The 27,126-nt window shown below is 39.7% G+C and overlaps 1 long non-coding RNA gene across 1 annotated transcript in view; it reads left to right on the top strand.

The window, feature by feature from the left end:
- LOC104657951 overlaps window positions 1-27,126 on the top strand; it is a 208,348-nt gene that overhangs the window by 82,871 nt on the left and 98,351 nt on the right. Inside the window, exon 3 of the long non-coding RNA XR_004057325.1 lies at window positions 16,474-16,546. This is a non-coding gene — a long non-coding RNA (uncharacterized LOC104657951). The remainder of the gene's footprint in view (window positions 1-16,473; window positions 16,547-27,126) is intronic.

Genomic DNA, 27,126 nt, shown 5'->3' with positions numbered 1-27,126 from the left:
ATATGTAAAGTTTTTGATGTAAAAAATGAGCTTGCTTCTTGTTTGTTAACTAATCTAACCTAGGTTGGATGATAATACTACTCACAGGGGATAACATGTATCTAAACTGCTTCTATGTTTTATCTTCATAGCAGTCATAGAGAAACCAAAATTACAGACATAGGCTGACGGAAGTGGAAGATGTTTTTAAAGCAGTTTCCATCAGCTTAGGATGTTAACTTTTATCCAAAGTGAAGTAATAATGTATTTTCAAAATTTATCATCCATACGATTCAGTAGCCACTTCCAAAAATTTAATCTGTAAATTTACAATTAAAATTAAATTTTCTTTTGGTGAGTGAAATAAATTCTGAATTTTGTGTTTTTAAAGGTCACAGTGAAAAATTAACCCTAAACTATCACATGTTGTAACATAGCCTTGCTGCATGTGTTATGTGCCCCGCACAACTTCCTAGCTGAGATTAGCAATGCCCACACTGGTCCTTATCTTGTTCAACAAGGCAGGTCCACCCATCACGGACTTGGATGGTGGGGCAAGACCAAATTCCTATTTTATTGAACGTTTATTCTCAATTTCTGTACTTTTCTTATCACAGAGTGGCAAACTTTTTTTCACAGACTGGTCTGAGGACACAATTTGAGGAGCCCTGAATTATACGATGAAATAAATATGAAGTGAAAGTGATATAGATTTGGGGCCAAGAAAAATCTTATGCAAACTGAAAGTTTGGGGAAACAGATGAGTCTCAGTCTGCAAACAGATGAGTAGAGAAAAAGTCAAAGCCTATGGAGTTCGTTCAGGTACAGGGAAGCAGCCTCATTTCTTGACCTCTGCCAATTGAACCCTAGAAGATGTTGCCATCAATGAAATTGTCTTCTTGGCCTGACCTGTTTTGTGTGTAGTTTTGTTTTGTGCAACAAAAGGATCCTGGCTAGGATATTATATGACATTAATACACCCCCACCGAGAAAGCGATTTTAGAGTGAATATGTAAGCCTCTTCAATCCAAAGCTGGCTGCCCAGGTTCAGCTACAAGTGATCCAGATGTGTATGACCTCCAGAAAACAAGGTTCAAAACACTATTAGCTTGGAAAGGTACTCTGGTCTGTTTCTGCTTGCTAACACTACCAGGGTTTTGTGATATTCTAAGTCTTAGTGCATATGGGAACATCTTGATTTATTCTGAAAGTTTTGGAGAAAGGAGTAAGAAGTTGTAAGGTGGACAAGAGAGTGGAAGGTCAATGGCCATCTTCAAATCATGTTCCAAGTTTGTGACTGCTGGCTGTGAATTGTATATGAAGGGGATTTCCATGCCAGTAGCTCTGGTCAAGGCTGATGTCACTGACTAACAAGCATGACCAATGACTGTTGCTGCAAAAAAGATGATGAAAATGTGACTGCTGCTACTAGCTGGACTTTTCTCAGGGAAAGATGAGATGGATCCACCTGGAATTGCCTGGATTAGGAAATTGGGCTAATCTATCTATCTATCTATCTATCTCCTACTATATATATATCTATCCGACTTCTACAAACAATTTAATAGACTTTTTGTCGTCATCATTTTGTTCACTGATATAATTCTACTTTGCCTTCACAGATGTCAGTGTTCATTATTTGCTGATGAGCATTCAAGATGATGTTTATATATTCTGGTTTTGCACAGATGTGCCTAGGGATTCAAAACATTGAGACTTAATTATGCCTCTCTTAATGACTAGATATTTATTGACTAAATTAATTAACACATTTATATATTCTTAGCCACATATATCTCCATTGTCAATGATTTAGTTCTTCCATGGGAGACATTGGAGTCATTCATTAGGGTATATCATTACACTCCTGGAAAACAAAAATAATCCTAAACTATTATTATCCCTGGAAAACCACATTAAATGAGAGCGCACATACATTAAAAGAGTTAGTGGGAAATCACGAATAGCTCATTTCTGTGTAGTTCCTAAAACCTGAGCAGCATGCATGGAAGATGATGATATTGGCTAACTCAAAGCTTTCACCTCTGACAGTAAGGAAACATGCCAATCAATTCATACTTTTAGGAGGTGATAAGAAAACAGAAACCATTAGGACCATAATTATGGGCATCAGCAGAAGAAAATCATTCTGGACTTAACAGACTCCAACTCATACTCTGGTTTTATTCCCAAATGAATTCATTACATATCAAAAAGAAACTCCGTATCTCTTAAAACTCTCAACTGTTTCACTTGGGGAGTGGCAACAAGTATCATTTCTGACCTATTGACTGACAAATATCCACCCCAGACTGACCATAGTTCGTTAAAAATAATACATGTGTGTTTTTATGTCATCATTTTATTGAATCTCAAATGTTCATTGCTCGTTCTGAGGCTAGGAGGTTAAATTGATGATATTGCAGAATTTATCTAACTTTTCTGAAAGTTATTCTCCATGACCTCAGGTTTGACTATCCATAACCTCAGGCACAGGCATTTTTTAGCACATTCTGCTTTTGAGAAACAGGCTGCTAAAACTATAGACTGCAAAACACACACTCAGTTTACTTGCCACCGTCTCCCACCCCACAACTTCGGTTGTTGCCAATAGGCAGGTTTTAATGTGTCAGTTCACAAAGCTCTCAGGAAGCCACCGTCACGTTTCATTTTTGTCACTGTGAAGTTAGTGGATGTGCTCAGCATTGTCTGCCCTTTTGTGGTGTGGGGGCATGAGCTTTACATAAGCTGGCATGATACATGTGGACAAACTAAGCAACTTGGGGAACTTAAAATATACAGTTATATGCCTCAGATGTACCTCACCCAAAGGCTTCCATTTCCTAACTCTGACTAGATTGAAGCCTTGAATCTTTCTCCCTTTGCCTCTCTCTTTAGGCTTAAGTTGGAGCATGGGGACGACAACACAGCATTCAAGAAAAAGGTGATTTCTGCTCAAAGATGTCCTAAGCATTTTTTAAGCCTCATTATGTAAATTATTACCCTAATACACAGATTCTTCTCTTGTTCAACAGAGCCCTTAGACATTAGACAGCCCACTACAAACTCAGAATATTAGAAAGGATTTTTATCCAGTTACTCATTAACAAGCATTTTAGAGTTCCTACTATGCTCCTGATGTACAAAGGTCTAGCTAAGGCCGTTTCAGAGATTCAGGTCCAAGGCTAATTTTATCGTATTTTCTTCCAATTGTATCCTCCTCTCTATAATATTTTTATATAGGCAAGAGTAGGCTAAAATTAACTTCTAGCTTGAAATGTAGAAAGAGTAGCATAAAGACAACCTACAGACTGCAGAGCCAATGTGAAGATGGGGGAGGACTGACCTGTATTGTTCAACATATGACTTTGGGTTTTAGGGGTAAAAAAGAAAGGGAGGTTCTAGAATAACCCATGAAACTCAAGTGTGTTTAGTATCAGCTCTGGAGTCACCACCTTTGCCCTCACATGTATCCTCTCTTAGTCACTGCCAGGTCCTTGACAGGGCTCTTCCTAAGAAGAAGAGGAGCAAGGCAAGGTCAGCACAGAATCTATCATCTCAGGTTAGTCTTGAAAGTAAGCACAGTTCTTCTTAGTGAGACCACAGGAGGCATTCTTCCAAAAGAGCCCACAACACACTGGTCTCACAAGGGTCAACTGGGTCGGACTGGAGACCAGGGGTTGGGGTGGCGTGGGTGACAAGGGTGGCTGGGCTGGTAGTGCTGGCAGTCTTGTTTCCACTGCCTCTGGGTTCCCATTTTCTCACACCTGGACCACTGATTCCCCCGACACGTATTCTCCATCTTGGTCCTGTTCTTTGCCAATCTTGATGCCAGCTGAAGAGTATGTCCATAGCTTCTTCTCCACCAGGATTACATACCCAGATCTACATCACCATTAGGCACCTGGAGTCAAATGGCCCATACACACCTGCAGGACTCCCAGCATTGCTCTCTGTTCACTGATCATACCCAGACCAATGAGTCCCCATGGAGTGATGCCTAGATTCAGATTTATGCAAGTTACAATTGCCTCCTGCTCAGCTCCTTGCCCTTCTAGAACCAGAATTTTACTGTTGCCTCATCCCTGGACTCAGGGAGTTGTGGTTCTGCCTTACCTTTGATGATATTTCCTTCTCTCTAGGGTGGGAATTTTTATCCCTGACTCCAGCCTAGTTGCTGGGATCCTACTCCCCACAAAGAGAGTTTGCAGAATGATTATCTGTCTTCCAGCACTCTGTTCTCTGGATTTGGGTCCATGTCCCTTGCTGGCCCAATTGGAAGCTCGACTTGGAAGCCAAATGTTATCTGAATCATGACTGACATTGGTACTGGCTTAAATACTATTTAAAAGAGTTTGACACTATTCTTTTCTGTTCTTCTTGGTCCAGGAGTCAGCCTCTACATCCCACTTTCCCACCACAAATTCTGCCCCTATATGTGATTGGAGAACCAACATGCATGGTACTCAAACACAATGTAATCAAATATAAAGACATGCTATGTACATGGGAACCATGTGTGTCATAAACATTTGATAATATGTTTTTTACTTATGTTTATTATCATCCTTAATACCTGACATGTCAGTATTATGAATTAATATGCAGTCTTCCCATACTACTATCCTAGATACAGTCACTCACTATAAAAAGATATGAGAGAAACATAACATGTTGCCTCTTTCACTGTGGTCCTCTGCCTTTGGCCATCTCCTAGAATGCATTGCAGGACTCTCCCCATATGAAAAATGGATACTAAAATTTTGTCTTTTGATATCACAATAATGTTGGGAGGTGAAATAAAATGATTTGCAAATTAAAACCCTGTGAAATGGACTGTTTTAATGAAATACTAGGAAAGCTGCTTAAAATTAGAACTATACCATTTTGAAGCAGCTTTTATTAACAAGAAATAGCATGTCCAATAAAGATCATAAAATTCTTTTCAAGTACATAAAATGGGGACTTCTCTCTCTCTCTCTCTCTCTCTCTCTCTCTCTCTCTCTCTCTCTCTCTCTCTCTTTCTCTTTCTCACACACACACACACACACACACACACACCCCTATGTATCTATCCAGGGCCAGCTTCATGGGTGTGAGCTGTGCAGTCCCATAGGGTCTCACACTTACAGGGTCCCTGTGCTTGCTCTGCTGCACTGCTTTGAATGTTTAAATAATTTACGAACTGGGGCCCCACATTTTCATTTTGCACTGAAACCCACCAAGAATGTAGCTGGTCCTGTATCTACCATCTATCCTACCTATCTCAGATCCGTAATGGGACCTACCTCACATTGTAGAATTGATTGACTTGGAGAGCATTTTCTCCATAGGGTGTGGTAACTCCCAACAAGGGGCTTAAGCTAAATGTGTAACAGAGGAGAATTAACACATTTCCAATAATAATTATTCTTTTTACCATAACTAAATTTAGACACTTATATCCTGGCAAAATGAGTTAATCAAAAAGTAAGTGAGATTCATTTGGGGAGGGGAAAAAAAGCGTCAATAATACCTGCTTCAGTTAGGAAGAAGGGTGTTATCTTGAGAATGCTACCACTTTTGGACCTGGTTGTTAAGCAGCTCCCATGTTCAGCTGTCCATGCTGGGACCTGGATGATGAAAACAGATGGCCACAAGGGCTGCACCTCTTCTTGTCCATTGTCCTGGGCAAGGGCTACACACCACCCTCCAACAGGCTTCCGTCTCATACTTAGAGCTGCTCTTTTTTCCTTGCCAGTCATTTTTGAAAACAGTTTCATTGCTATTTAATTCACATATCATAAAATCCACCCTTTAAAAATGTAAAATTCAGAGTGTGTGTGTGTTTTACCATATTCACAGAGTCATGCAACTATCACCACAGTCAATTTTAGAACATTTTTCAATATCCCCCAAAAGAAATCTCATTCTGCTTAGCAGTCTCTTTCCAGTCCTCTTTCTCTGCCCTTCTCCTAACCCCTGGAAACCAGTAATCTACTTCTGTCTCTATGGATTTGCCTATTGTAGACATTTCATGTATATTGAATCACACAATATTTGTCCTTCAGTGTCTGCTTATTTTGCTTAGCATAATGTTTTCAAGGTTCATCCTTACTGAAGCATGTATCAGTATACTTCATTCCACGTTATGGCCAAGTAACATTTCATTATATAGACATACTATGCTATGGTTTGAATGTGTCCCCAGAAAGCATGTGTTGGAAACTTAATCTCTGATGTAACACTATTGGGAAGTGGGTCCTACTGAGAGGTGATTAGGCCATGGGGGCTCTGACCTCACAAATGGATTAATGCCATTAGTGCAGGAGTGGGTTACAGAACAAGCTTGGTCCCCTTTTCTCTCACACATGCACCCTTTTACCTTCCACCATTGATGACATAGCAAAGAGGTCCTCACCAGATGCCAGCCCTTGATCTCAGACTTCTCAGTTTTCAGAACCATGAGAAAATACATTTCTGTTCATGATAAATTACCCAGTCTTAGGTATTCTGTCACAGCAGTGCAAAATGGACTAAGACATACCACATTTAATTATTTATTCTTTAGTTGGTGGACATTTGGGTTGTTTCCACTTTGGGACTATTATGAATAATGCTGCCAAGAATATTCATATACAAGGTTTTTGTGTGGATATATGCTTTCATTTTTGGGGGGTACATACCTATGAGTGGAATTACTGGGTCAGGCAGTAAGTCAGTCATTTTTCTACATAGCTATGCAAAGAAGGTTCTTCTATCAGTATCACTAAAACCAAATTAGACATTGAATATGAAATCCCTAAGGCTCCAAATGAGATGGTAGTGAAATCTTTCATATTTAGACGCAAAACTTGGAGCCAGATTTGCTGGAACAGCCATGGCATGACTGGTTTTATAATTAAGTAAACAAAACCCAGAAAAGGTAATATTTTTGCCCTGTAGCCTAGTTAGAGTAGATAATCCAAGATTTTTTCTTGACTTCTGCCAAAAATTGCATTTGGCATCTGTTCAGAATCATACTATCTCCTGAGGCACTTTGGGAGGTCCGGTCCGGGAGATATTTGCAGAGAAATATACCAAAAATTAATCAAGTCCCTGTGTGTGTGCCTAGGCACAGGCTTAGGAGGGAGCAGCTTCAGGAAGGGAGATTAATTTGAGGTAAGAGGTTGGCAAAAAATACTATAGATACTGCTAAGGCAATGTTTTCAGACTTTAAAGTACACGCAAGTGGCCCAGGCATGTTGGTAAAGTGCATGTAGTGATTTAGCAGGTTTGAAGAGGAGGATTAGAGCCTGCATTTCTTTTTGTTTTTATTTTTTGAGAGAGGGAGAGAGTCTTGCTCCATCGCCCAGGCTGGAGTGCAGTGGTGTGATCTCAGCTCACTGCAACCTCCACCTCCCGGGTTCAAGCAATTCTCCTGTCTCAGCCTCCCGAGTAGCTGCGACTACAGGTGCCTGCCACCATGGCCGGCTAGTTTTTGTATTTTTAGTAAGATGGGGTTTCAACTTGTTGGTCAGGCTGGTCTCAAACTCCTGACCTCAGGTGATCCACCTGCCTCGGCCTCCAAAAGTGCTGGGATTACAAGCGTGAGTCACCGTGCCCGGCCCAGAGCCTGCATTTCTAAAAAGTTCCCAGGTAATGTCAATGCTGCTTGTTCCTTCATTCACAGGTTGAGTAGCAAGGCTCAATGGGACTTCATGGTGGCCATAGGTTGGGCTAAGTGGTACATCTTCTGGAGCTCTGAGAGGTTCATAGACCCCAACTTGCTGCCCAGAATTTGATTCTTGTGTGGTCTAGGCCAGGGGAGTCCAATCTCTTTCTGCCCTGGGCCACATTGGAAGAAGAAAAATTGTCTTGTGCCACATGTAAAATACACTAACATTAGTGATAGCTGATGAGCAAAAAAAAAAAAAAAAAAAAAAAAAAAAAAAAAAAAAAAAAGCAAAAATATTTCATAATGTTTTTTTTTTTTTTTTTTTTTTTATTTTTTTTATTTATTTATTATTTTTTTTTTAATTATACTTTAAGTTCTAGGGTACATGTGCATAACGTGCAGGTTTGTTACATATGTATACTTATGCCATGTTGGTGTGCTGCACCCATCAACTCGTCAGCACCCATCAATTCATAATTTATATCATGTATAACTCCCCAATGCAATCCCTCCCTCCTCCCCCCTCCCCCCTCCCCATGATAGGCCCCAGTGCGTGATGTTCCCCTTCCCGAGTCCAAGTGATCTCATTGTTCAGTTCCCACCTATGAGTGAGAACATGCGGTGTTTGGTTTTCTCTTCTTGTGATAGTTTGCTAAGAATGATGGTTTCCAGCTGCATCCATGTCCCTACAAAGGACGCAAACTCATCCTTTTTTATGGCTGCATAGTATTCCATGGTGTATATGTGCCACATTTTCTTAATCCAGTCTGTCACAGATGGACATTTGGGTTGATTCCAAGTCTTTGCTATTGTGAATAGTGCCGCAATAAACATACGTGTGCATGTGTCTTTGTAGTAGAATAATTTATAATCCTTTGGGTATATACCCAGTAGTGGGATGGCTGGGTCATATGGTACATCTAGTTCTAGATCCTTGAGGAATTGCCATACTGTTTTCCATAATGGTTGAACTAGTTTACAATCCCACCAACAGTGTAAAAGTGTTCCTATTTCTCCACATCCTCTCCAACACCTGTTGTTTCCTGACTTCTTAATGATTGCCATTCTAACTGGTGTGAGATGGTATCTCATTGTGGTTTTGATTTGCATTTCTCTGATGGCGAGTGACGATGAGCATTTTTTCATGTGTCTGTTGGCTGTATGAATATCTTCTTTTGAGAAATGTCTGTTCATATCCTTTCCCCACTTTTTGATGGGGTTGTTTGTTTTTTTCTCGTATATTTGTTTGAGTTCTTTGTAGATTCTGGATATTAGCCCTTTGTCAGATGAGTAGGTTGCAAAAATTTTCTCCCATTCTGTAGGTTGCCTGTTCACTCTGATGGTAGTTTCTTTTGCTGTGCAAAAGCTCTTTAGTTTAATTAGATCCCATTTGTCAATTTTTGCTTTTGCTGCCGTTGCTTTTGGTGTTTTAGACATGAAGTCCTTGCCCATGCCTATGTCCTGAATGGTACTACCTAGATTTTCTTCTAGGGTTTTTATGGTATTAGGTCTAACATTTAAGTCTCTAATCCATCTTGAATTAATCTTTGTATAAGGGGTAAGGAAAGGATCCAGTTTCAGCTTTCTACTTATGGCTAGCCAATTTTCCCAGCACCATTTATTAAATAGGGAATCCTTTCCCCATTTCTTGTTTCTCTCAGGTTTGTCAAAGATCAGATGGCTGTAGATGTGCGGTATTATTTCTGAGGACTCTGTTCTGTTCCATTGGTCTATAGCTCTGTTTTGGTACCAGTACCATGCTGTTTTGGTTACTGTAGCCTTGTAGTATAGTTTGAAGTCAGGTAGCGTGACGCCTCCAGCTTTGTCCTTTTGACTTAGGATTGTCTTGGCAATGCGGGCTCTTTTTTGGTTCCATATGAACTTTAAAGCAGTTTTTTCCAATTCTGTGAAGAAACTCATTGGTAGCTTGATGGGGATGGCATTGAATCTATAAATAACCTTGGGCAGTATGGCCATTTTCACGATATTGATTCTTCCTATCCATGAGCATGGTATGTTCTTCCATTTGTTTGTGTCCTCTTTGATTTCACTGAGCAGTGGTTTGTAGTTCTCCTTGAAGAGGTCCTTTACATCCCTTGTAAGCTGGATTCCTAGGTATTTTATTCTCTTTGAAGCAATTGTGAATGGAAGTTCATTCCTGATTTGGCTCTCTGCTTGTCTGTTACTGGTGTATAAGAATGCTTGTGATTTTTGCACATTAATTTTGTATCCTGAGACTTTGCTGAAGTTGCTTATCAGCTTAAGGAGATTTTGGGCTGAGACGATGGGGTTTTCTAAATATACAATCATGTCATCTGCAAACAGGGACAATTTGACTTCTTCTTTTCCTAACTGGATACCCTTGATTTCTTTCTCTTGCCTGATTGCCCTAGCCAGAACTTCCAACACTATGTTGAATAGGAGTGGTGAGAGAGGGCATCCCTGTCTTGTGCCAGTTTTCAAAGGGAATTTTTCCAGTTTTTGCCCATTCAGTATGATATTAGCTGTGGGTTTGTCATAAATGGCTCTTATTATTTTGAGATACGTTCCATCAATACCGAATTTATTGAGCGTTTTTAGCATGAAGGGCTGTTGAATTTTGTCAAAAGCCTTTTCTGCATCTATTGAGACAATCATGTGGTTCTTGTCTTTGGTTCTGTTTATATGCTGGATTACGTTTATTGATTTGCGAATGTTGAACCAGCCTTGCATCCCAGGGATGAAGCCCACTTGATCATGGTGGATAAGCTTTTTGATGTGCTGCTGAATCCGGTTTGCCAGTATTTTATTGAGAATTTTTGCATCAATGTTCATCAGGGATATTGGTCTAAAATTCTCTTTTTTTGTTGTGTCTCTGCCAGGCTTTGGTATCAGGATGATGTTGGCCTCATAAAATGAGTTAGGGAGGATTCCCTCTTTTTCTATTGATTGGAATAGTTTCAGAAGGAATGGTACCAGCTCCTCCTTGTACCTCTGGTAGAATTCAGCTGTGAATCCATCTGGTCCTGGACTTTTTTTGGTGGGTAGGCTATTAATTGTTGCCTCAATTTCAGAGCCTGCTATTGGTCTATTCAGGGATTCAACTTCTTCCTGGTTTAGCCTTGGGAGAGTGTAAGTGTCCAGGAAATTATCCATTTCTTCTAGATTTTCTAGTTGATTTGCGTAGAGGCGTTTATAGTATTCTCTGATGGTAGTTTGTATTTCTGTGGGGTCAGTGGTGATATCCCCTTTATCATTTTTTATTGCATCTATTTGATTCCTCTCTCTTTTCTTCTTTATTAGCCTTGCTAGCGGTCTGTCAATTTTGTTGATCTTTTCAAAAAACCAACTCCTGGATTCATTGATTTTTTGGAGGGTTTTTTGTGTCTCTATCTCCTTCAGTTCGGCTCTGATCTTAGTTATTTCTTGCCTTCTGCTAGCTTTTGAATGTGTTTGCTCTTGCCTCTCCAGTTCTTTTAATTGTGATGTTAGAGTGTCAATTTTAGATCTTTCCTGCTTTCTCTTGTGGGCATTTAGTGCTATAAATTTCCCTCTACACACTGCTTTAAATGTGTCCCAGAGATTCTAGTATGTTGTATCTTTGTTCTCATTGGTTTCAAAGAACATCTTTATTTCCGCTTTCATTTCGTTATGTACCCAGTAGTCATTCAGGAGCAGGTTGTTCAGTTTCCATGTAGTTGAGCGGTTTTGATTGAGTTTCTTAGTCCTGAGTTCTAGTTTGATTGCACTGTGGTCTGAGAGACAGTTTGTTATAATTTCTGTTCTTTTACATTTGCTGAGGAGTGCTTTACTTCCAATTATGTGGTCAATTTTGGAATAAGTGCGATGTGGTGCTGAGAAGAATGTATATTCTGTTGATTTGGGGTGGAGAGTTCTATAGATGTCTATTAGGTCCGCTTGGTGCAGAGATGAGTTCAATTCCTGGATATCCTTGTTAACTTTCTGTCTCGTTGATCTGTCTAATGTTGACAGCGGAGTGTTGAAGTCTCCCATTATTATTGTATGGGAGTCTAAGTCTCTTTGTAAGTCCCTAAGGACTTGCTTTATGAATCTGGGTGCTCCTGTATTGGGTGCATATATATTTAGGAGAGTTAGCTCTTCCTGTTGAATTGATCCCTTTACCATTATGTAATGGCCTTCTTTGTCTCTTTTGATCTTTGATGGTTTAAAGTCTGTTTTATCAGAGACAAGGATTGCAACCCCTGCTTTTTTTTGTTCTCCATTTGCTTGGTAGATCTTCCTCCATCCCTTTATTTTGAGCCTATGTATGTCTCTGCATGTGAGATGGGTCTCCTGAATACAGCAGACTGATGGGTCTTGACTCTTTATCCAGTTTGCCAGTCTGTGTCTTTTAATTGGAGCATTTAGTCCATTAACATTTAAGGTTAATATTGTTATGTGTGAACTTGATCCTGCCATTAGATATTAACTGGTTATTTTGCTCGTTAGTTGATGCAGTTTCTTCCTAGCCTCGATGGTCTTTACATTTTGGCATGTTTTTGCGATGGCTGGTACCGGTTGTTCCTTTCCATGTTTAGGGCTTCCTTCAGGGTCTCTTGTAAGGCAGGCCTGGTGGTGACAAAATCTCTAAGCATTTGCTTATCTGTAAAGGATTTTATTTCTCCTTCACTTATGAAACTTAGTTTGGCTGGATATGAAATTCTGGGTTTAAAATTCTTTTCTTTAAGAATGTTGAATATTGGCCCCCACTCTCTTCTGGCTTGTAGAGTTTCTGCCGAGAGATCTGCTGTTAGTCTGATGGGCTTCCCTTTGTGGGTAACCCGACCTTTCTCTCTGGCTGCCCTTAAGATTTTTTCCTTCATTTCAACTTTGGTGAATCTGGCAATTATGTGTCTTGGAGTTGCTCTTCTGGAGGAGTATCTTTGTGGCGTTCTCTGTATTTCCTGAATTTGAATGTTGGCCTGCCCTACTAGGTTGGGGAAGTTCTCCTGGATGATTTCCTGAAGAGTGTTTTCCAACTTGGTTCCATTTTCCCCCTCACTTTCAGGCACCCCAATCAGGCGTAGATTTGGTCTTTTTACGTAATCCCATACTTCTTGCAGGCTTTGCTCATTTCTTTTTCTTCTTTTTTCTTTTGGTTTCTCTTCTCGCTTCATTTCATTCATTTGATCTTCAATCGCTGATACTCTTTCTTCCAGTTGATCGAGTCGGTTACTGAAGCTTGTGCATTTGTCACGTATTTCTCGTGTCATGGTTTTCATCTCTGTCATTTCGTTTATGATCTTCTCTGCATTAATGAGTCTAGCTGTCAATTCTTCCACTCTTTTTTCAAGATTTTTAGTTTCTTTGCGCTGGGTACGTAATTCCTCCTTTAGCTCTGAGAAGTTTGATGGACTGAAGCCTTCTTCTCTCCTCTCGTCCAAGTCATTCTCTGACCAGCTTTGATCCGTTGCTGGCGATGGGCTGCGCTCCTTTGCAGGGGGAGATGTGCTCTTATTTTTTGAATTTCCAGCTTTTCTGCCCTGCTTCTTCCCCATCTTTGTGGTTTTATCTGTCTCTGGTCTTTGATGGTGGTGACGTACTGATGCGGTTTTGGTATAGGTGTCCTTCCTGTTTGATAGTTTTCCTTCTGACAGTCAGAAGGACTGTCTGTTGGTCTGTTGGAGATTGCTTGAGGTCCACTCCAGACCCTGTTTGCCTGGGTATCAGCAGCAGAGGTTGCCGAAGATAGAATATTGATGAACAGCGAGTGTACCTGTCTGATTCTTCCTTTGGAAGTTTCCTCTCAGGGGTGTACTCCACCCTGTGAGGTGTGGGGTGTCAGACTGCCCCTAGTGGGGGATTTCTCCCAGCTAGGCTACTCAGGGGTCAGGGACACACCTGAGCGGGCAGTCTGTCCGTTCTCAGATCTCAACCTCCGCGTTGGGAGATCCACGGCTCTCCCCAAAGCTGTCAGACAGAGTCGTTCGCGTCTGCACCGGCTCCTGCTACTTCCCCTGTTGGTCTTCAGCTGTGCGCTGTCCCCAGAGGTGGAGACTACAGAGACAGGCAGGCTTCCTTGAGCTGCTGTGAACTCCACCCAGTTCGAGCTTCCCAGCGGCTTTGTTTACCTACTTAAGCCTCAGCAATGGCGGGCGCCCCTCCCCCAGCCTCGCTGCTGCCTTGCGGATAGATCGCGGCAGACTGCTGTGTTAGCAGTGAGGGAGGCTTCGTGGGCGTGGGACCCTCCCGGCCAGGTGTGGGATATATTCTGGTGTGCCTGTATGCTTACAGCGCAGTATTGGGGTGGGAGTTACCCGATTTTCCAGGTGTTGTGTGTCTCAGTTCCCCTGGCTAGGAAAACGGATCCCCTTCCCCCTTGCGCTTCCAGGTGAGGCGATGCCTCGCCCTGCTTCAGCTCTCGCTGGTCAGGCTGCAGCAGCTGACCAGCACCGATTGTCCGGCACTCCCTAGTGAGATGACCCCAGTACCTCAGTTGAAAATGCAGAAATCACCGGTCTTCTGTGTCGCTCGCGCTGGGAGTTGGAGACTGGAGCTGTTCCTATTCGGCCATCTTGCTCCGCCCCCCCATATTTCATAATGTTTTAAGAAAGTTTATGGATATGTGGTTGGGCTGCATTCAAAACCGTCTTGGGCCACATGCAGCCCATGGGCTGCAGTTTGGACAATGTAGGTCCAAGCAAAATCAAGATGGTTAGCACCCAATATTCCACCCCCCACTAGTACACTGGGGGAAGAGAGAAGACATGAGCTCCACAAGCCTCTGCTTCTCTTGCAGGATCAATGACTCTCATCTGGTCTTTCAAACCAGTTAAGCTCAGAAGCTTAATTAAGTGGTGCCTATTTGAAAGTCGGGCAGCATCATGGCACAGTGAAAGGCCAGTGTCAGACCAGGAATCAAGAATAATTGAAAACAAAATTTAAAAGGATACTGGACTCTCCTAAAAGACATTAAAAGGGATCTAATTTAAAAGCCACAGGAGAATGTTATCACAGTGCTACTTTCCCAACCTCCCTCTCAGTCTCCCAACTCAACGCAATGAACTGCAAGCTCGCCTTTGTTCTTCTGTGTCTCTCAACTCCATCTCTCTCTGTCTTGCCCATACAGACCATCTTCTTCCTGTCCCTTTCCTTTCCTCTGGGACAAGTTTTCATTACATAGACACTGCTTCTCAGACTTTAAAGTGCACACAAATCACCTGGTATTTTGTTTAATTTTGTTGGAACACAGATTCCAACACAGTAGTTCCAGGAGCACCCGAGAATCAGCATTTCCAGGAAGTATCTAGGTGATGCCATGTGTACCATACTCTGAAGAGCAATGGAGGAGATGATCTCAGCCTCACTGCTTCTCTAATTTCTCCTCTTCCTCCTTCAGATAAGTAATAACTGCAGAGTGAATAGAATAAAGCATCCTCTCATTCTCAGGTTTAGCATCTGTAATAGTGATAACAATGAAGGCTACTTTTCTGAAGTTGGATTGAAATTAAATTTAGTAAGAATATATGGAAGGCCTGGCACAGTAGATGCTAAATAAATATTATCTTATTCCACCTTCCTGAGTTCCTTCTGGAGCTCTAGGCAGGTGTTTTATGAGTGCAATAGGTACACAAGCATTAATAATTGATCTTAGCAGATATCCACAAGCCAGACTCTTCCCTATTAAAAAAATCACTGCTTATTAACACAGAAGCATGAACTATATAACAAATCACTGAAAAGTGTAATCATACTGACTTAGAAACTGCATGAATTGGGGATGACTTTCCTTTTGTGCCTAGGTTATCTAAAATGAGGTAGAGATTTCAGAGAAATTAATTAACTGAACTATCAAAGGTTAAGTTTAAAATGTCAGATACTACCCACATGGCTTCTAGCCCTGCCTCTGAAGGTGGGCTCTTAAATTATCTGAATGATTCTGAGCCCTGGCTGACTTTGCTCTCTCAGTGGAGGGCAGATGAGAAATGGGGTGTCCTGCCCTGTAGTGGGGTGTCTTTAGTCCTGAAGAAATTCCTTTCCAAGGGAGGAGATGTTCATTCTGACTTCTGTAATACGCTTCCTCAAGGCAGGAAACCGTGAGGCCTTGAGGATACCCCATCATGATTCTCTAATTTCATCAGGGACACTGAGGGGCAAGATTTTTATATTATCTAATAGAACACAGAAAATCAAACTAGTATGACTTCTGAACAAAGAGAGACTTTTAATAGGAAAACCTCAGACATTACACATTCTCATTTCTTGTTGCATTTTGTCGTCCATCTTCTGGGAAAGAGGCAAACAGATCATGGTGTAACTCACTTAGAACAATAGACAATTGTCACAGTCTATTAATTCCATCTGCTTCTGACGGGAAGGAAAAATGGTTACATGGTGAAGTCAGAGGGTCTCAGGCACAGAAGGGGATTTTCCTGAGGGTCTCCCACAACAAGTACTGATATATAATTAGAAGTATGATGTAAATAAGAGAACCAGTGCCAGTCTTGGTCCTCTGTGTTATCAAGATTTCAGTTTTCCCCTCACGGTTTCTGTGATCTGAGCCCACTCTTTTAGGTCAAAAAAAATGATTTCATTGGAGAGCGGGGCTTGGAGCTGCAGTATGAATATGGATAACGAGAGAGTAGAGGGGAGGAGGGAGGGACCTTTGGTTTGCTTCAAATCAAAGCGAGATGGTATTATTTGCTATACAGTGCAGTTTTCTACCCAATTTTTCCTACCCATTATCAAACTATTTCTAAACCAGAAGGAAGACAATGCCTAAATATTCTTAGGTTTCTTGATTTCTTGGATTTCTTGATGATTCCTAAATCACTGGGTTTTGTTGTTGTTGTTTTACTATTTTTAAAAAAGTTCATACAAATTGAGGGCATTATTTGGACAATCTCTTCCTTTATTAGATCATCCCAGGAAGGATCACTGAATTGGGAGCCAGTCCCCTCACTCTTGAACTTAGTGCTCATGTGATCCTGGGTAAGTACTTTAAACTCTTTAGGCCTTTATCCATAAGGGGATAGATCAGTGCCTATTGGCGTTTTCCAATGTGTGATGTTTGGAATAAGTGTTAGGAAAAAATAAGATTCACAAATTAAATAAATACAGACAGTGCTGAGTTCGGGTTTTCTTTGCTGCAGGACTTCTAAGAGTCCTTAATGTGCTAATGTATATTGGACATTTCCAAAATGAGGACAGAGTATGCTCTTTCCTGAAAAAAAAAAATCAGCATCACTTGCGTGATCTTGAACACATTTTGGAAAATGATGATCTAAATAATATCTGAATTTTAACTAACTAGTTTACTAACAGTTATTTTAAAGGGATATCGGATCCCACTTTTCAAGTTGTTAATCTAGAGAACATTTTCAGAAATCTCTCATGTACATGAGAAAATGTCCTTCCTTTCAGCATTTTCATTGATATAACATGAATTTGGTGTCAATTATAAAAGCACAAATGAATGCAATACTTTTATATATTGCAAGTAAAAGTTGTTTGCATCTGAAACTAATTATTCAGGCTCTTGGGACTGCTCCACTAATTAGTTGATCTGGGGAATGTTTATGTGATTCAAACATTAGCTCCAAATATACTTGATCGAATGTTTTAGGCTATTTTAGAAACCCATCCGATTAATTTTACGGCCAAGCTGATGATTTGAAAACTTCTTTTGAAAATGATCCAGGAAAAAAGATTAAACTTCATTCTGGTTGATTCAAGGGATATGTACAAGGAACACTAAAGCTCATTATAAACTATTATCTTGGTGGACTACAGAGGCACAGAAGGGTCTACCAATTGTAATTTCCAGGGAAAGAAATTATGAGTTATTAATTATCTGTAGAACTTGGGATTCATCCTCAGAGGGGATATCATTGTCTATGCAGGAAGAAGACCTAGTCACAAACAGGCTATTACAGTAATCCAAGCAGTGATGACTAACCATCTATTCATTTTAATTTCTTGGGTAATTGGTTCCATCTATTAGCAGTCAGCCACATATTTAAAAGACTTTTCTCCATAAAAATCTTTCCTCCTGGGTGTGATGGTCAGCTAAGCAAGTAAGCATGGTGGATTTTGCCAGCATCTTATATCAGTGATTTCAGACACTCCAGGGATTGGCCATAAATACTTCCTCAAACAAGATCTACCCAGCCATTCCTATTATTTTCTGACAAAAGTAATCCCAGGATGGTATACATTTTGCAATTAGTTTTCTTTTATTATACAACATAGATTTATATCATTTACTTAGCTGAATTCACGATATCCTCAGATCATTGCAGATATCAGTTTAATATGCCATTTCAGAAGGACTAGAGTAGCTGAATCTATTTTACAGTTTGCAATAAAAGCGGTCCTTCCTGAGATAAGAGCACAATAATGATTTTTATGTGGCTTTCACATTTCAAACTTGGATTAAGTTGAGCTACAAAATATTTACGTTTTTCACAACCAACAAGTTGTTGTCTTTACGGATTGAATGTAAAGAGACTCCCAACTCCATTTCAGTTTTCAAAAATGTCCGAAATGCATGTTTTCCTCTTATCGCCACCATTGCCATCCAATAACCTACATTTTGGAAAAACAAACCAATGTGACCCATTTACAAGCTGAAACTAAAATGTGCTACCATGTTATTACGGGGAGGAGTTATTTAATTTATATCATTCTTAAAGGGATAAAAATGTCTGTTCTAAACAGACAAAAAGCATCATTTTGTGGTTCTCTGCTGCTGGAATTATACTGCTTTCCTTTGAAAGGCGTGTGATTCATGCAAAACTCACTTTATGAACTCAAACACATATCTCCTGAGATCCCCCTCTACAATTGTAAAACATAGCCCAAGAAAGAAAAGCGGATGGATTTATGGTCTATAAGATCAGAACAAGGAAAGGAAACATTTTATTTCATCTTTGAAGGTTAAAGTTGCATTTTAATTAATTTAACAGGCTTACAAAAATATTTTGGTTTTAAATTTAAAAAATCATGAAGAATTTCAAACCCAGAAAATTATACCATAGTATCTATGTATGAATTATTAAGAGTAAACTTAGGTTAACATTATGTGATATTTCTTTGATATGCATTTTAAAAGAAGTGCTATGCCCTCCCATTTATTCCCCAGCTTCCCTCTGCAAAGGCAACTTCCACCCTGAATCTCAGGGGTATCACTGCAATGCATATGTTGAAGTTTTCCAATGTGTATGTGTATCCTCAAACAATATCTATTTTTCTTTACTTACTTACCTAAATATTATACTAGTCTACACCTTTTTTTGTAACAACTTTAACGGTATGTAATTCACATAACACACAATTCATCCATTTAAAATACAAAACAATTTTACTGGTTTATATTATATTCACAGATAATTGAAATCATTGCCACAGTCAATTTTATAATATTTCAACCACCTTAGAAAGAAACTCGATATCCTTTAGCTATCACTTCTCATTGCCTGCCCCTCTGCAATGAAAAGAAACCATTAATCTACTTTCTGTTTTTATAGATTTGCCTATTCTGGAAGTTTTATATAAATGGAATCTAATAATACATATTTTTATGTGACTGGCTTCTTTCATTAAGCATATGCTTTTAAGATCTGTCTATGTTGTAATATTCCATTATATAGATATACCACAATTTGTTTATCCATTGATCAATTGACGACCATATGAGTTATTTCCATTTTTTGGTTATTAGCAATAATGCTGCTGTAAACATTTATGTACATGTTATTGTGTGGACAGATGTTTTTATTTCTCTTCGTTGTATACCTAGGACATGCATTGGTTTTTGAAGCATGAAACTCTAACTCATTCTAATTCACTGTAACTGCTGTATGGTGTTCCATTGTATGAATAAGCCTAGTTTTATTTATCTCTTCTCTTGGACAAGCTGGTGGCTTCTACTTTTTGTCTTTGGTATGTAGTGCTGTAATAATGTCTTTATATGTGCTCCTTGTGCATACACAGGGAGTTTCCAAAGGAACACTTCTACAGGTGGAGGGTAAGCACATCTTGAACCCTTCTAATAATTGCCAAACTGTTTGCCAACATTCCTGTAAACATATTTCATATCTAGCAGCACAATGTACACATTCTCATTTCCTCACATTTTCCCAAAACTCAGTGTTTTCTGATGATTTTGCCAATGCGATGCGTGTGAAGTGGTGTTTCATTAGTCTGTTTAATATGTATTTCTCTGGTTATTAGTGAAGATGAGCACATTCTTATAGGTTTTTTGGTCATTCGCATTTCCTCTGCAGTGAACTGCAGAATTTCAAAGTTACTGTCTTTTCTACTGGGTTATAGTTTTTCTCATTAAAAGTAATGCAAAAATTGCAATTACTTTTGCACCAACCTTTAATAATTTGTAACATCCCTTATAGATATTACTTTCATGTTTATTAAAAATAGATTGCAAATACCTTCTCCTGGCCTAAACCATTTATTCTCAACTTTTAAAATTACTTTTTAAAAATCATACATTGGTTTTAATTTTTAATATAAAATTTATCAGTGTTTTCTTTTACAACTTACAGATTTTGTATCTTATTTAAAAATTCTTTCTTATGACTCTCTTATAATGTGAGTCTTCTGTATTTTTTTCTGAAATGCTAAGCTTTGCTTTTCTCACATTTAAGCTTTTAATTCTTTTAAAATTTTGTATATGTGTGTTTTATAGAATTAATTAAAAATCTAATTTCACCTTTTTCTATAAAGTTATCTATTTAGGTACCTAATTGTCCTAGCATCATATATTAAATAGACTACTATTTCCTCATTGTCTTGAAATGCCAGTTTCGTCATACATTAACAGTGTGTGTGTGTGTGTGTGTGTGTGTGTGTGGTGTTGTGTGTTGATGTGGTATAAGCAAGAAAGTTAAGACGCGAAGTTTTAAATATGGACAACGGAAGGAAGGAAAGAAGGAAGGAAGGAAGGAGGAAAGAAAGAGAGAGAGAAGAAGAAAGAAAGAGAAAGAGATAAGAGAAGAAAGAAAGAAGAAGAAATAAGAAAGAAGAAAGAAACAAGAACTCACCGAAAGACCTCGAAAGACAAGAAACATCCATCACAAGCAGACTCACAACGAAGACAATAACAATAAGAAAGAAAGACATAGAACGAAGAAGAAAAGAAAAGAAGAGAACAACATAGCAAGCAGGCAGGCAAGAAAGCAAGAAAGAAAAAGAAGGAGCAGAGATCATTTCTGGGCTCTCTATTCTGCTGTTTGTTGCTTTGCCAATACCACATTATTTACTTGAGTTTTATAGCAAATCTTGTTTCTGAGAGGACAAATCACTTCTTTCCTTTCTCTTTCTTCTTCATCTTCAAAGATTTTTAGGCTTTTTTTTTTTTTTTTGAGACGGAGTCTCACTGCAACTCTCAGGCTGGAGTGAAATGGTGTGAACTTGGCTCACTGCAATTTCTGCCTCCCAGGTTCAAGCAATTCTCCTGCCCCGGCTTCCTGAGTAGCTAGGACCACAAGTGTGCACTACCATGCCCAGCTGACTTTTGTATTTTTAGTAGAGATGGGGTTTCACCATATTGGCCAGGCTGGTCTCAAACTCCTGACCTCAAGTGATCAGCCTGCCTTGGCTTCCCAAAGTGCTGGGATTACAGGTGTGAGTCACCATGCCCAGCCTAGGCTATTTATTCTTTTGCTAGTCCATATATACAGTATTTTAGAATGACATCACAAGTATTAAAGTACATTTGTTAAGTTCTGTGAAAAAGTCTGCCAGTTTTATGGTAATTGTATTACATTTCTAGATTAATTTGGAAAAAAATGATCAATTTTGAGCTTTGCTGAGATAAGTACACAATCTAAAATTCAAAGGGTAACTATTTTAAACAATAGAAATTGAATATATAAATTCAAAATGAGTACTAATAAAAAAGGAGATAACAAAAATACAGTTTATTAAATTGGCATCTTTATAATCATATGCTGTCTTTTTTCTGTTTTTTTGTTTTTTTGGGGGATGGAGTCCACCCAGGTTGGAGTGCAGTGGTGCGATCTTGGCTCACTGCAATCTCCACCTCCCAGGTTCAAGAGATTCTCGTGTCTCAGCCTTCTAAGTAGCTGGGATTACAGGAGTGTGCCACCATACCTGGCTAATTTTTGTAGTTTTAGTACAGACAGGGTTTCGCCATGTTGGCCAGGCTGGTCTTGAACTCCTGACCTCAGGTGATCCACCCACCTCCACCTCCCAAATTGCTGGAATTACAGGCATGAGCCACCACGCTCGGCCTATAATCATATATTGTCTCTTTACATGTTATTATGTTTACTATTTTACCACCAAATCAATTTTACAAACCCTACAAATAATCATTAGGATGTAGTTAAGGAGAAAAAGAGGCAAAGAAAAGTATATGGTAAATGAGAAGAACAAATATTATAAAAGAAATGGGGTCAAATATATCGGTAATCACAATTGTTGTAAATGAATTAAATTCACCAGTTAAAAGTTAGAGATCCTCAGGCTGGAAATTTAAAACTTCAGCTAAAAATTATTTATAAATGATGTTCTCCACAGGTAATAAAAAATTAAAAGTAAGGGAAAAATTTAAAAAATACTAGTCCATTGCCAACTGTGACAGTCATGAGTACATGTCTCTTGGATCTTCAAGTGGAGAGAGCATAGTAAACCAAGGGCCCCAGCTGCTGTGCTCTGAATTCATGCTTCCCTTAGGCTGCTTTCAACCAATGATTCCATGTGGCAAGGCTCCTTCAGCAGGCCAGTTCCTGGGAGACATGGGACTCCTCTGGCAGATTCCTCTGGCTCCAGTGATCTCTAATGGCTTGGTCAAGCATCCTAAAAGCCTAAAAGCTGTACCTCAATTTAAGATGCTTCTACCCAAACTTCTTCCTCCTTCCCTTCTCTCCTTCCTTCAGGGTCAGATTTGCATAGAGATCTGATGACTCTTCCAGTCTCTCCCAGCTTCCTCAAACTTTTCTCTCAAAAACCACAAATATTTTAGATTTTTTAAGTCATCTTGGAGGGACAGAGGGCCCAGACTTACACACTGACTGATATGATTTGGCTGTGTCCCTACCCATATCTTATCTTGAATTGTAGCTCCCATAATTCCCATGTGTTGTGGGAAGGACCCAGTGAGAGATAATTGAATCATGGGGGTAGTTTCTCCCATACTCTTCTCATGGTAGTGAATAAGTCTCATGAGATCTGATGGTTTTATAAGGGGAAATCCCTTTTGCTTGGTTTTCATTCTGTCTTGCTTGCCACCATATAAGATGTGCCTTTTGCCTTCTGCCATGATTGTGAGGCCTCCCCAGCCACATGGAACTGTGAGTCCATTAAACCTCTTTTTTTTTTTTTAATAAATTACCCACTTTCCAGTATGTCTTTATCAGCAGTGTGAGAATGGACTAATACAGTAAATTGGTACTGGGAGTGGGGCACTGCTGTAAAGATACCTGAAAATGTGGAAGCGACTTTGGAACTGAGTAACAGACAGAGCTTGCAAGAGTTTGGAGGGCTCAGAAGAAGATAGGAAAATGTGGGAAAGTTTGGGACTTCCTAGAGAATTGTTGAATGGCTTTGACCACAATGCTGATAATGATATGGACAATGAAATCCAAGCTGAGGTGGTCTCATATGGAGATGAGGAACTTGTTGGGAACTGGAGTAAAGGTGACTTTTGCTATGTTTTGGCAAAGAGACTGGTGGCATTTTGCCCCTACCCTAGATATCTGTGGAACTTTGAATGTGAGGGAGACGATTTAGGGTATCTGGTGGAAGAAATTTCTAAGAAGCAAAGCATTCAAAAGGTGACTTTGATGCTGTTAAAAACATTCAGTTTTAAAAGGGAAACAGCATAAAAGTTTTGAAAATTTGCAGCCTAACAATGCGATAGAAAAGAAAATCCAATTTTCTAAGGAGAATTTCAAGCTGGCTACAGAAATTTTCATAAATAACAAAGAACCAAATGTTCATCACCAAGACAATGGGGAAAGTGTCTACAGAGCATGTTAGAGACTTTTTTTCCTCCCATCACAGGCCCAGAGGCCTAGGAGGAATAAATTGTTTCTTGGGCCTGGCCCAGGGCCCCCTTGCTGTGTGCAACCTAGGGACTTGCCCTGTGTCCCAACTGCTCTAGTCAAGGCTAAAAGGGGCTACAGTATAGATCAAGCCATGACTTCAGAGGGTGCAAGCCCCAAGCCTTGGCAGCTTCCATGGGTGTTGAGTCCATGGGTGCACAGAAGTCAAGAATTAAGGTTTGGGAACCTCCTAGGTTTCAGAGGATTATAGAAATGCCTGGATGCCCAGGCATTTTGTGATTTCAACTTCGCATCAAAATATACAAAAAAAATTGACAGACTTACAAGGAGAAAATAACAAATATATAACCATATTGATTTTTTTCAAACCTGCCTGTGCTTTCACTTTGTGCCTAGTGCTTTTCTCAGGGTGCACACATGCACACACACATACGTCTTTAGTAATTTTTGATATTTTCACTGTATGCTCTCTTCCACATTCTTGTCCTGTCATTCCAGGTTATTGTGATGTGGCAGATTGTTGCCTTGTGTACTTATTATTTACATTCTTGACTCATCTTTAATAGGTACTCTATCCCCATGCTCCACCTCATGCCAGGAATCCCTATGGCTTGGCCTGTGAGACCTGAGAGGATCTGCATTTTCTTCTGCCAAGTACCATAGAGGTATCACCAGCTTCTTGGTGTCAGGAGTTCCTGGAAATGGTAGTGTGCATTTGGACTCCAGATAATATAAGCAACAGGAAGAGTGACCAACTCTACTGCTTTGCCTAGAACTGAGGGAGTTTCCAGGATCCAAGACTTCCAGACTTAAAACTGGGACAGTCCTGGACAAACCAAGATGATCGACCACCTTAGCACTATCCTGCTTTTTATTTCTTTTCCCTCAGGGAAAAATTGCATTCCTACCCAAATCTCAGGCAGAGACAGACAAGTTTCTATATCACACTCCTTACCACAGTAGCATCTGCAAGTCTAATGTACAGCATAACTTTAGAAATAATTTATAGAAATGGTGACTCACAGTGTCTGTTATTTGGCAAATCCATGTGTTCGTCTCAAGTCATTTAGGACTTCTCAAGTCTTCCTTTCCACTGAGGCTACAACCCTTGGAGACACCCAGCTTTAATCAAGAGGCTTGGTTCCCACTGTCCTTACCCTTGGTTTAAAGACTGTATTTCCTATCCCTGCACATAGTATTAAAATGTCTCCACCCCGCCACGCTCTGGCCCTCCTGACCCATTTGCTCATGTGTTTCTGATTCTTGTTTAGTTCTTCCTTTATTTCAGACAGCTTGGGTGTTCCTCTTCTTGCTTGTGAGTTCATTCTGCATTTAAACATTTCATTTTATTACATTTTGAAGCATTTTCTAAGTCTTTGTAGTCGGAGGAGTGTCACATTATCTTCATCTACCATCTTTCCCAAACCTGAACTCCTCCCACAACAAGTTTTGACCAGTCTGCCTGGCCCTGCAGCAACACAGCCTAGAAAGTCTGTAAAATACAGTAAGTTCTGAATGATTTGAGGTGATGGAACACATGGGTTTGCCAAATAACAGACACTGTGATTTACGATTTCTATAAATTATTTCTATAGTTATACTTTACATTAGAAAATATAATTATTGTTTAATGAAACAGATACAATAAATTCTTCCCTATGGTCTCTGTAGTTGAGAAAAATCATTGAGTTTGGCATGGGATATATAAGGTATGGGATTTGTTTATTACAAACAGTGATATGATCAGCCCTCTAGCTCCAGGTTTATTTTTTCTCCTATCTCTATGAGAATGGGCTGTGGCTTGTTCTGGCTGGGTCAACACATGTGCCCCACCCTGAAATGTTCTAGGTTCAGGAAAAGGTGATCACCTAGAGAAGGTGAATTTCAGTCTTTGGTCCTTAATACTGAAGAAAAGTCTCTGTGCTGGGCAAGGTCCACATGTGCTAGTTTAGAATAACTTGGAGGCTCCCATCCATACGGGGTAATTGGGATTATTTAGTAGGGAAAAAAGGAACATATTGCTTTTCTAAGAATTTTGAAGAAAATAATTCTTGAAAGAAAGACAATCTCACCAGAATAATATATTTGAAACCTGAAAGATTTCAGAATGAAAAAAAAAAAAACCTTGAGAAATAAATATATATGTATTTTTAGTTCTACTCTTGATTATTCTACATATTCTTATATACATCTTTAACTTGTGAGCACTGGAACCAGAAAATATTTATAAGTGAGCATTTCTTATTTTTATTTCTACATTTTGCAGAGAGAATTTAATGAAATACTAAGTAAAAAGTATTCAGGAGCCAATTTGGCTATTGAAGCTGGGACCGGAATGATGGTTGCATGCCCAATAGCCATTCTCTCTGATTTCATTCAGGTTTCTACCTTTTCCCAACATAGTCTGGTGAAAATCCTGATTCATCTCAGTCAATCTCTGTCGTTCCATTGCCCTAACAAGTAACTGGGCTTAGGAACAGGCATGTGACCCAACCAATGAGAAGTAAGGGGGGATCTGGTGGGAGGTTTTCAGCAAAGAAATATTCTTTCTTAAAAAGAGACAAGGCCAGGCTCGGTGGCTCACGCCTGTAATCCCAGCTCTTTGGGAAGCCAAGGCAGGTGGATCACGAGGTCAGGAGATCAAGACCATCCTGGCCAACATGGTGAATCCCCATCTCTACTAAAAATACAAAAATTAGCTGGGCATGATGGCTTGTGCCTGTAATCCCAGTCTACTCAGGAGGCTAAGGCAAGAGAATTGCTTGAACCAGGGAATTGGAGACTGCAGTGAGCCGAGATCGCGACACAGCACTCTGGCCTGGAGACAGAATGAAACTCTGTCTAAAAAAAAAAAAAAAGAGAGACAAATGATACTAAACATCCCTTTCATTTGAATGAATGCTGTTGTTTGCTTCTAGTTGTAGATGTCATCTTGCAAGTTTGAGGAGCTTGTTAGGACAAGGCCAATACATTGAGGTTGGTATAGTGGCAAAAAGAATGAACAAAGATCCCAACATCCTTGAGATGTTTTATTGAGCCATCCTAGAGTCACCTGAGGCTCAGACTCTTGATATAAGATCACAAATGCCCTTACTGTTTAAGCCAGGTAAGGTAAGACTTTTTTTTTTTTTTTTTTTTTGCCATTTACAACCCAAGTCATCCTAATTAGTACAATGGCAATCACTGAGGGTCTTGGTTTAATCTCTGCTCAACTGGACCTTGTAAGATTTGAAGGCCAACAGCAGAAAGGATTTCAGATATCTTCACTCTTCCCAGATAGGCTAGGTAGGGGCAAAAGTGGTAAAGAGGAGATGAGAAGGCTGCTGCTATTTCTATCATTTTATTTGATTCTATTACCCATTTCAATGGAAACTTCTAACTCTGTTGGAGGTACCAAGTTCCCACTAGTTGGTGATTCCATGCTCAAAAAGCAGAAGCTGCTGTGGTCTAATTAGTAATAGGGCTCCCGCCTGCATCAAAAGTACAAAAATTCCCTGATTTTTTTTTCCTTTTCTCTCCAGG

This window comes from Rhinopithecus roxellana, chromosome 5 (assembly GCF_007565055.1).
Source record: "Rhinopithecus roxellana isolate Shanxi Qingling chromosome 5, ASM756505v1, whole genome shotgun sequence".
NCBI lineage: Eukaryota > Metazoa > Chordata > Mammalia > Primates > Cercopithecidae > Rhinopithecus > Rhinopithecus roxellana.
Note: the sequence above shows the minus strand (reverse complement) of the source record. Positions and strands in the feature narration are given on the sequence as shown.